Here is a 12,159-nt window from a genome sequence, read left to right as displayed (position 1 = left end):
GTTAAAAAACCTGGACGACTAATGGAATACATCTGAGTGTACAGATGTAGGAACTAGACACCATGGTCTAGTATCTAAATATGAAATACTTCTCATTTATTCTATGCATTGACAATATTCTACTTCATTTTATTACTAAAGACTTACATATTTCCCAAAACTTTGCTAATAGAATTTTCACGCCTTGTGTTCTTTCACAGCTTCAGTGACGATGAAGGTCAATTCTTTATTGTATATTGAAGGGCATCGTTTTGGCAAGCTTTGTGCAGAAAGCAAATGAGGAATACTGAACAAATTACACGACAATCACGATGATGACAAAAGCTTTTAACGTCGCCATAGACACCCAGCATGTGATTCGAACACTGTTTGACTTTCAAACCCACGAACCTCCTGCAGTGAGGACCCATCTGGTTTTGCTGTCTGATTTCACATATAAGTATAACCCTCTATAAAAGCAGCATGGCCTTGAACAGACTGAGAAATGTTATAGACAGACTTCACTCAACATAGCAGACACAATTTTTTGAGTCATCCTTGGAGTACCCTGCAGCCTAACATGAAGTGTACAGGCGTCCACTAGTCCAGCTACACTCTGACTGACTAGTGCTAGTGACCAGGCACCCTCATCTCTCTGCTCCTGGCTACAGCGAGACAGCAGAGTCAAATCGATCAGGCCACCTTTTACCGTGGTGACATTGGAAGGAAGCGCCCGTTGAGTAACTTTTCCTCTTCAGCTGCTTCTGGGGAGAGAGATGCTACGTACGAAACTCACTGCTTTCACCAGCCACCTTATGTCAACCAAAATCAGACACTGGCTGCCTTAAAAAGCTCTGCGCCTGGCATTTAGGCTCCTCTTGATTCATGATTGAAACAAAGTTTAAAGCATCTTTCCAAACTGTTGAATCTCCCATCCTCTTGCTATGCTTGAGTGACATCAAGAAACAACTTAGAATTAGTAAAGTCTAACAAGTTTGCTTACATGTGTAGATCTTTACTCATATGTTACTTTCACTGCTGTTTACCGGTAAATCAGTCAGTGCCAATAGCCATATTCACACTGTTTTGTCTACTTTGAATTAATGAAAAGTATACACAACTTTAACATACCTCAAAGAACTCTTAACATCCCTTTCCTGTCGTCACAGCATTGACTGCCTGAAAGATAAAAAAGAAGCCAATAACACATAACTGTGACTCTATGTCATAACACAAAGCTATCAATGAAGTAGATCCATGATTCAACTGATAATCACATTTTCATAAAACAGTACAGTGACATGCCTACACAGATAGCACAAATTCACAACAAAACAGCGAAAAGGGGAGATCAGATAGTATGGAACTGATTAGCTAAGTGCAGACAGACATATCAATATCATGGGCAAAGACCATGCATTGCTATGTCATGGCAGTTTTAGCGTTGTGCAAAGAGTTTACACTGTGAAAGCATTGGCCTTTTTTCCTTCCGTCCTTCCTTCCTAGAATCATTCCAACCACAATTAATTATCATTGAGGGTTTGTAGCCTCGTAATTCTGATACAAGTACAAGTCTGCTTGTTGTTTTTTCCCCTCTATCTCGCTTCCTGAAATATTAAACCGACAGATGTTACAGTACAAGAGGGTGAAACCGTGCAGAAATTATCGACATATGATCCATTCACACAACACTGTGGATATCAGCCAATCTTGAAATGATTGAAGTGCCGCCAAGCTATGAAAATAGTTTGTGGTCCATTCAAGGCCTCATACCAGGGAGGTGGGATGTTGCTCTACATCAAAAATATTCCCAGGATACATTAAATCAACAATTACATGTGATGGTATCATTTTCAACATGATTTGGGATTATGGGTGCAATAGTGACACTAAGAAATTGCAGTGTTTGACATTCTATAATATCTCATACTTTAATGAAATACTGTGATATTTTCAGAGAAGTATTGCACACTTTTGCCATCAAACTGTGCATGTCACATGCAACTGACATGACAATAGCATGCTTGGCTGTTTGTACACATGCATGTGGCAGCCAGGAATAATCTTGATAATAAGTCCAGGTCAATATGATAAAAAAAGTTTTAAATGGCATGGGTTATCAAGGCAAATCATCAAAGGAAACTATACGAAGTTAAAAAGATCTTGCCTCTGTGTGCACTTTTTGTTTGTTTGTCTTTCCTGGCTGTCTTGAGCCACTTTGGAAAGTCCGTGACAAATTTTCATAATAATGTGTTTATTTTTTCATTTGTGTATGATAGGTTTTGATGTCAGTGTGAGTGGCCCTTGTGACATTGGTGGATCTGCACATCTGCTTTTATAGACCGATTCTGTGACGCGCTATGTGTATTTTTGGCATGGGCAGCACCATTAACGAGGTGTCTTAGCCAACCCCCCCCCCTCCCCCACCCCCTTCCGAGTGCGGAATGAAAAACTGATGCATGGTCGTTTTAGCCAGTAGGCGTCTCGTACTGAGTGCGCGAATGCTTGCTTAGTGCGCGAACCTTTGTTACATGTGCGCGATAAATATGTTGCCCGTGGGGTGGGGGAGAGGAGGGGGGTCGGCTAAGACACCTCAAAATGAGCTTATGGCTGCGCCCAGTGTCACAAATTGTCTGCTGCCCTCAACGAACCCGAATCGGTCTATAGCACACTGAACTTCAGCATAATTGGTGCACCTGTTGACTGCTCAATGACATGTATTTTGTACAAATGTACTACAGATAAACTACAGAACACTCCCCTGACTAAAGAAAAGCAGTGGGGGGGGGGGGGGGGGGGGGGGGGTGGAGAAAAAAAAGAAAAGATTAAAGGATATATTCCAATGATTCACAGGGTGATCCCCTTACTTCCCATTGTCAGCACAAGACTTTTATCACACCCTGGAGCTTATCAAAGCCTCAGTACAATGCAGACATTGGCACAATGTAAAATGGGGCAACATAAAGTGGCAGTCCTTTGAAAATATGCTAACAAGAAGGTGTGAAATAGTCCCCACCCCTTGGTGATGCCATATTTCCCAGAACGAGAGACATATGAGTCACCATCACTTTATTACACTACAAAAACCACGTAAGAAGGGAATACACAATAAAAAGTGTGAGGAAATTCTGCTGTCCCATAGTCTCCACTGAAAGGGAGGAAATCCTTAGAATAAACAAGGACTAGACCAAAGTTAGAAGTGAGTATGTCACACACACAGCACGCCAGTACTTCATGTGTTTGGTTTTATCCAACTTGACCATTCTGACCAAGTCTAAGTTCAATATTTACAGAAACTACTGGTCAAGGAAGTACTGGACACCACAATAAAAGTTCTGTTACCATCTGAAGCCAACAAAGTTTTATGAGAAGTTTGTGAACAACAGATAATCTATGCTAACAAGGAAGTTTTGCCTTCTATAAAATACACACCACACTATACGAAACTTGGACAAAATGGAATGTTGTGAAATCTGCTAATGTACGGTCCTGTTGCAAACACCTTGATCAAGTGTTTGTAATGTTGATTAGGTAGCACAAACTTTGAATTGTACTTCACATTCGATGAGACTTTTAAAAAATGTTTTGATATAACTCTCCCTTTGCTTTACTGACTGATACTGTATTTGATATGGTAAAGGGTAGGGTTTTATTTCATTAAATTAGTTCTGTGCATTATTAAAAACTCACAAACTCACACCAAATAGCCATTTCTTAATCAGACTCACATGTATTTAGGTGAAAGGGAAATAATAATTTTCACTTTTTTTTTTCTGCACATACTGTATGTGTACATGTACAGCCTGTATAGTGCATAAGATGGAAAACTGTCATTCATATTGTCTCATTATCAGTATATAGAATATAGAGATTATGACTAAAATTTGAACTACATGTAATCAAAGTCCAATCTCCTGGCCTTTCTGATAAGGGCAATCCTCGCTAAGCCCTAACTGTAACTTATTTCTACAATACACAATGCAAAAATATACTGTGCATCTATCGAGAAACCTGTCATTTGATTTTCCATAGTAACATGGAGATCATGACTATTCTCAGTGACAACAATGCAAGAGATTTGAGCTAATCACAGTCCAGTCTCATGCAATCTTTACTCACTGTTCCAGTGATCATAAAACATCAAACACAAAGTCAAACCAGGGTGGATCTAAAACATCAAACACAAAGTCAAACCACGGTGGATCTAAAACATCAAGGGTCTTAATACACATGAATCATCATCACAGAGAAACCCTATGAAAAGGCATCTTTTAAAAGGCACAGCTCAACAACAGGGAACTCGACCCTGAGTTCCAAGACACTGTGATGACGTCACAGGAGAGAGCTAAAGAAAGAGATTCTTCTGCCATTGTCATTTCTCCAGAGGAGTACTGAAGCATAGCCTCTTCATCAATACAGCTCAATCAATAATCTTTGACCACAGACAGGCCTTTAATGATCTGCTTGATGTACAGGAGGGTAGAAAACCCTGAAAAAAAAAGAAGAAAAAAAGCCGAGCGGTACAATTTTATGCAGTGCTCCTCCACGATCTACCAGTATATTTTAGTGTACCCAACCAACATGTGGGCTGTTCATTCATTGAAGTTAAATCAGGAAAAGTCAGAGTTGTTATTTATTGGCTCCAAAGTTCTAATCAACAAGGTCAGTCTTCCTTCTTTAACTGTGGACAATGATGTGGTTATTGCTCCATCTAAATCATGTAGAAATCTTGGAGTATTATTTCATTCTACAATGTCCATGTCTGTTCAGATCTCTGCTGTCTGAAAATCCGTGAGGTATCAGTTTATACGCAAATTGGGCATTATTCGCAAGTATTTAACTCGTTCAGCCACAGGAAAAATAGTTCATGCTCTTTCTTCGTCCCGACTTGACTTTGGTAATGCACTCCTATTTCTACCACAATCTCAATTTTCACAGTTACAAAAATTGCAAAATTCAGCACCTAATATTGTTACCTTTACCCGAAGGAATACTCATAGTAATTTACCCGTTTTGTCCTCATTGCATTGGTTACCTGTTGAATCTCGCATTGTATTTAAATTATTACTGTTTGTTTTTCATTGCTTACATGGATCTGCCCCAGAGTAAAATGTTAATTTGCTGACATTTTATAATCCTCCCAGATGTTTAAAGGTCATCCGATTGTAGATTCCTGATTGTTCCAAAAACAAAGAAATCATGGGGGGATCGGTCATTTGCACATGCTGGACCTTACCTGTGGAATCAGTTGCCTCAAGCTATCCGTTACATTTCAAATGTTGACTCCTTTAAAGTTGCTGTCAAGACTCATTTGTTCATTACCGTTTTCCAGTAGAATTGTGTATTATGATTTCTTTTTCCATCATCATTATTGTGTCATTCATTTTCACATGCATGTTTGTGTAATGATTTTTGTACTTCATAACTCACTTTTTCTACTGCACCTCGAGCACGTTAGTTATGTGGAATTGGCACATTATAAGTACCCTGTATTATCATTATTATTATCTATTTTGACTATATGGAAACCTAACTGTTTGTAAATAGCTTCACAAGTGTCACAGTTTTATGGTAGATTTCATTCACATATAAGAGCAAGAAAGATTCCTGGCATGATGAATACACTGTAAATAATTTCAAGAGAACTGTTTCTTACATTGTCTCTATCAAACAATATCATAAGACATTTTTTTTTCATTACTCCAGATACATGATTTCTAAATCTTGTTACCTTCTCACAGACACATGCTGACTTCTAGTAAATTCAATACAATCATCTTGTGATCATTTTATTACCAACTAATGAGTAATTGACAAATACATCACATACATCATAAAACATCATGAACTCTGGAGATAGCTCTATGTACAGCACTGCTGACACAAACTGCTACTAGTGCTAGTTTGAACTCACAGTAAAAAAAAGAAAAGTCGTGTTCAACAAATCTACACTGACATTCATCACAGTTCAAATTTGAACAATTCTGCTTTCCCTGATACTCTCTGTGATTGGTGGTTACAGCTTCATCTATTTCACTTAATATGATCAATTCAAACAGACATCTTCATACTTTTAATTCCACGCAGGTATTACATCGTGCTATATCGACAGGGAACAAGGTGAATAAGTGGGCTGATGATACAAATTAGTCAGAAGAGGATAGACCTGGATGCCCGACTGCTGCTACACAGCAATCTTCCAGTATCTTCGGTATTATAAGGTAAAGGTAAAGGTATTAAAAGGTGAACAATGTTGTGCATCCATCCTATCTTGACATTCTGCTCTGGTCAAGAGCTTTTCCTACTGAAGCTATTTGAAATATGCCCCCATTGATGGGCAAGACAACTAAATTACTAGAACCAATCTAACATTATGTGATTTCATTGATAAATGGTAGGCTATTCCATTTCCACATTTACAAGTCAGATTATTAATAATGTTTCCATAATTTAATATTATCATCATTACTCATTCAGCCAAACGAAAATGACAATTACACAACAACATATTTGCCGGAAATGGTACAGTTGACATACATACATCATAAATATAACACAAGTTGATCTAGTAGTAGTAGGATGGGGGGTTGGGTGTCCGGACACTTACAGACTCTCGCGTACTGACTTGCTTATTAGGTGATACGCTATCAGCGTATCACCTATTGTGATTGTCAAAATTTCTCTTTTTTTTTATTCTTCTTTCTTTCTGCCACATTTTGTGTCGTCAATATCTCAACAATGACATTACGGAATAACATAACATTTTCAGTCAACATGTCTCATAACAATATCTAGCCACAATAAGGTTTTCATGACAGTAACATATCTATGACGTCATCTAGGCGCCATTTTGTGATTTTCGGACCTTGTCACATGATCGATCATAACTTCATAACTAGATATCATTTCTGTATCATTTTCGGTGGACATAAAGTTCAGGTCAGGCTCTATCTTACGTTTTAACGCTAGTTACCAAGGTCATCATTACGCGCGCGTTTGCGCGCGTCAAAATTTTAAAAGGCTCAAAACGACTTCCCAATGGGAAATCTCGAAGTTTCAGACAATTCTAAGCGTTTCAAACATTTTCTCGCGTGCGCGTCCGTCCGCGCAATTTCGCGCGCAGAGGGCGTAACCAACATGAAAATGCAATTTTTTTGACTGATTTGGATTTCTGATACTTTGAGTAACAATATCCATTGATTTCCGATCGATTTTGATCTATAACAAAGGAATGCACTGGCGTCAAAGTTGAAATTCCGCGCGCGCGTCTTTCTGCAAATATAGTGAAAAAACATGTTTTTGTTTATGTCGCCATAGCTCTTTAAATCGTCCATTGACCCTATATTTCTATTGCATATTACAAAAGCATATGAATTGGAAATAACGTTTCAAGTACCAATATTGCCAGGAAAACTCATGACGTCATCATATCATCATCTGAAATCAAAAAAGTGGAATTAATTTTTTTGAGGTACTCTTTCTGACATTCATTTACTCGTATCTCTATTGTTTAAGCTTAATATCACCCCAAATTCAGATATGTTTTACTTTGAACATTTGCCTTTCAAGTCCATGTCATGGTTTTGAAATTTGATGACGTCATCATACTTTAAATTGTGATTAAAGGTAAAGACGCAAAATCGGACAAGTTTACGTGTTATGTCTATGGGAGGTGATTTTTTTAAAAACCATACATTGACTTGACGTTTAAGCACCTTTATCTCAGATGATTTTGCTTCATTTCCTCTGAAAATTAAGTATGTTGTAGCTGTGACAATAAGCTGCAGTAATCATGCATTTTATTCTTTGAAATCTCCTCATCAGGTTGACAATTTTGCAATTTAAAACTGAAAATGAGAATGGAATGCGGACGAAACGATTCCTGATTCATCTTTCACGTACATAAGTTTACGTTCCTCTAATTTTCTCGTCGAGACGTATGGCCGAGTGGTTAGAGGTGTCGTCACAGAAACGTGAGGTTGCACACGTACGGGTTCGAACCTCACAAGAGCACGAAAGAAAATAATAATTTTTTTTTACTTTTTTTCTTCAATGGAGTACTACACCTTCGTCCATGTAGAAGTCACGTTCGCATGTAAACACACCTATACGCACACACTCACACAGTATCCCTTTGTTTATCGTTGGAGACTGCATTGCTTCGACTGCTGCAAAATATTGCAGGCTGGGCTTTTCAAGCTGATCATGGTATATTGTAACAAAATGAAATTTGTTCATATCAATTCAGTAACACAATGTAGTCGTGGTTACTTTGTGCTGATTTTATACATGTAAGAAGCTATACATTGTAAAAAAAGGTATTTGAATTGTTCCTTTAAGTCAGTCTTCTGTATTGATGATTATTTGTCAATTAGTGGTTTTTGTGGAGTTTCAGATAATGATAAAAAGTATGTATGATAAGTGCAGCGATACTTTCTACAGTTAGTTCATAGTTGTGTTACAGAGGTTTGATACATACATTTAGCATTGTGTTTGTGTGTCCACGTGTGAATACAGGTTGGCCATATGGCACATTCTAGACAATAAATCTTAATTAATTAGCAAACGCGATCAGCTATGGAACTGAATATGGTACTAATGTATGATGTTTATGATTCTCATTAAACTGTGACGAGTTTAAAGAGATAGCTTAACTGTGTGTAAAAATAAAGCAATAATAAGGAAATTTTAAGGGAATTTGATAACCATGCCTATAATAATTTCATACAGGTACTAATAGCTGCCTCATATTCATGTGATTGATCGTCATGTCAATAGCAAACTGACAACGTACGATTAATATATTATACATTAAACAACTGTCTTTCAAATCCATATCGATGTTTTCTAGTTTGATGACGTCATCATACTTTAAGTTGTGATAAAAGTAAAGACACAAAATCGGACAAGTTTACGTGTTATGTCTATGGGAGGTGATTTTTTTTTTTAAACCATGCATTGACTTGACAACGTTTAAGCACCTCTATCTCAGCTGATTTTGCTTCATTTCCTCTGAAACTTTAGTATGTTGTAGCTGAGACAATAAGCTGCAGTAATCATGCATTTTATTCTTTGAAATCTCCTCATCAGATTGACAATTTTGCAGTTTAAAACTGAAAATGAAAATGGAATGTGGACAAAACGATTCCTCATGTATCTTTCACATACATAAGTTTACGTTCCCCATATTTTCTCGTCGAGACGTATGGCCCGAGTGGCTAAAGGCGACGTCTCAGAGAGGTAAGGTTGCGGGTTGGAACCCCACAAGATCACGAAACAAAATACTTAGCTATTTTACTTTTTTTTCTTCAATTTTGTATTACATATTCGTCCATGTAGAAATCACGTACGTATATAAACGCACCTATACACACACACAGACACACACACACACGCCATATCCCTCTTTTTTGTGTGTTGGAGACCACATTGCTTCGACTGCAGCACAATTTTGCAGGTTGACTTTGTCAAACCGATCATAGTATGTAATGACGACGACTGAGGTGTTGTACTTTGAACAATTGTCTTTCAAGACGATGTCATTGTTTTGTAATTTGATGACGTCATTACACTGAAAATTGTGATTAAAGGCAAGGTATCAAAACCAGCCGATTATAGGTTTTATGTCTGCGGGACGTATTTTTCCCAAGTTGCCAGAAATGGCATAGCGACCTCAGTCGTTACAAGGCCGCTTTTCCGTCTAGCAATGCAATAGATGTTCACACGGCCACGTTGGTTGAGTGGGCATTGACTTTCCCCCTGTTATATCTATACATTGTTTTTTTTTTTTGTCTTACCATTTCCGTGGATGACCCGTGGCCGAGTGGTTACAGAAACGGTTTCGCATGTACGCTCAATATAACTTCAAGGTGCCTATATCACATTCTTTTCTTTGTCGATCACAGATGACCGTCATCTGATGACCACAAGCGTATCACCTAACTCGTCCTCAATGTGACGAGTTTTCATGTCTCGTTCTACTTTGAATACGCATTTATGCGCAGCTCCTCACTGACAAACAACTGTTTATATATATGTAGGCGCGTCATTGTCAAACCAGACGCACTTTACAGTACGCGTCCGGTCCCACAACCTGTCCGGACACCCAATGACTGGGTATACTAACGTAATAGACTTTTAGTTACTAATAATACTATTTAATACTTGTAAAGTTTTAAGTTGTTGATGTACATGTATGGACTTCATCCGAGTCTCAGGTCTAGACTATAAGTATATTGTGACTGTGACTGTGTATTGAACTTGAAATCATCTACTTCTACAACTTCTACGAAGATACTCAGCAGGATCCGTAAGTCAGGATGTAGTGATTGATGTAGTGATATAGATCTGCCGCGTGTCTCATACATAACATAGAATACACAAGCCAACCCGAATTCCTTTTATATCTAACGTTAGATAAAACATGTGTACCTCATGATATCTACCTCCAATATCAGTTCGGGAAACCCACTCACAAGGGGGGCCCCTCCTTATAAGTAACCCGTCCCCCTTATAAGTAACCCCGTCCCCCTTATAAGTAACCCCCGGGGCACCCCTTATAAAGAGTCTCCACGCTTTTTTGCAATGCAACGCGAAAATGAAAGGACTGCGGCAATTCGCTTGATTATGTCCATAAAGCTTCACAAGTTTCCTAGTTACTCACGAAATTTGAGCAAAATCGGTTTGAGGCATCATATCTAAAATCATGGATTTAAATGCGATGTCAAACGACCCATGCGAATGCTGAAATGCGAGCGACTACTGGCGTGAGTGTCGCCAGGCGCGGCGGCGCGGCAATGCTTGAGTGCAGACGTGGCGACTAGGTACATGTACTCAGTCGCCACGTCTGCACTCAAGCATTGCCGCGCCGCCGCGCCTGGCGACACTCACGCCAGTAATCGCTCGCATTTCAGCATTCGCATGGGTCGTTTGACATCGCATTTAAATCCATGATTTTAGATATGATGCCTCAAACCGATTTTGCTCAAATTTCGTGAGTAACTAGGAAACTTGTGAAGCTTTATGGACATAATCAAGCGAATTGCCGCAGTCCTTTCATTTTCGCGTTGCATTGCAAAAAAGCGTGGAGACTCCTTATAAGGGGTGCCCCGGGGGTTACTTATAAGGGGGACGGGGTTACTTATAAGGGGGACGGGTTACTTATAAGGAGGGGCCCCCCTTGTGAGTGGGTTTCCCGAACTGATATAGTGAGAGTTTCTGTACTAGTGAGAGTTTCCCAGTGAGAGTTTCCGAGTGAGAGTTTCTTTTCTATTACTTTAGGTTGGATCTATCGAGTATACATGCATGGGATGATGATGAATTCGAATGGAAGCCGGTTGTGAATGCGCCGGCAAAATGCTATGTACCGGTACGGTAGTAAAGTGGGCTAGTGCAGCTTCATGCAGTGCAGTGGAAGACCGACCGCGACCGCATTGTTGATGCCCTTCTGCACGAGGAAATCGGAGGCACTTTAAATTATACCACTTATTTCTTTGATTTGAAGAAAGTTTCGTAAAATAAATAGTAATAATGTAGCGTATCAAAAACACATCGATTAATACACACGTCGTTACGTGAAATACAGTAAGTTTTACTCACCTTTTCGAATGGTTTCTTCGGGTTTGGGCCTGTCCGTACACACGATACACACATAACATCAATGAATGAATGAGCACGAGCGCGCGCGCGCAACTACATCAAAAACATCCGCACTTGGCCAGGCTGTGCGCACTCATCCCCATGTCTACGTTTCCCATTGCGGTACAAGATAAGCAAGCGTTTATTCCCGCACACAGTACAGTTTCTGGCTGGATGGGCGTATAAATTATCATTCTGATCGAAGTTTCAGCTGTAAATCTCTGCTAATCTTCATGACCGTTTCATTTGGTCGTTTTTCCCCTCATTTTTCGTCTGAGGATACATGAAATATGCTGTAAAATCGTGCGTCACTGCTGGTAATCACAATTAATCGCCAAAATGGTAAAACAAACAAACAAACAAACAAATAGACAAACAAAAACAAAACAAAACATATGGAGAGATGGAGCTATCACTGTTATCAGCAGGGTAGGATAAGATGTGTGACGCAAAAATCTGGGAGGCAGCGGTCATATTGTGTAAAAAAGTGCAATTCCCAGCATAGGCCTAAAACAATGCAAAATCTCCTTTTTACTTAGAAGT

General features: G+C 39.0%; 1 pseudogene; it reads right to left on the bottom strand.

Annotated features, from left to right (window-relative positions):
• LOC139740638 (uncharacterized) overlaps positions 1-11,628 on the bottom strand; it is a 59,122-nt pseudogene extending 47,494 nt beyond the window's left edge.
• Positions 11,629-12,159: the final 531 nt, after the last annotated feature.

Source organism: Diadema antillarum, unplaced genomic scaffold, assembly GCF_040938485.1.
Source record: "Diadema antillarum isolate AM-2024a unplaced genomic scaffold, OU_Dant_1.0 seq00000871_RagTag, whole genome shotgun sequence".
NCBI classification, from domain to species: Eukaryota; Metazoa; Echinodermata; class Echinoidea; order Diadematoida; family Diadematidae; genus Diadema; species Diadema antillarum.
This window is presented reverse-complemented; position numbering and strand designations above follow the sequence as displayed.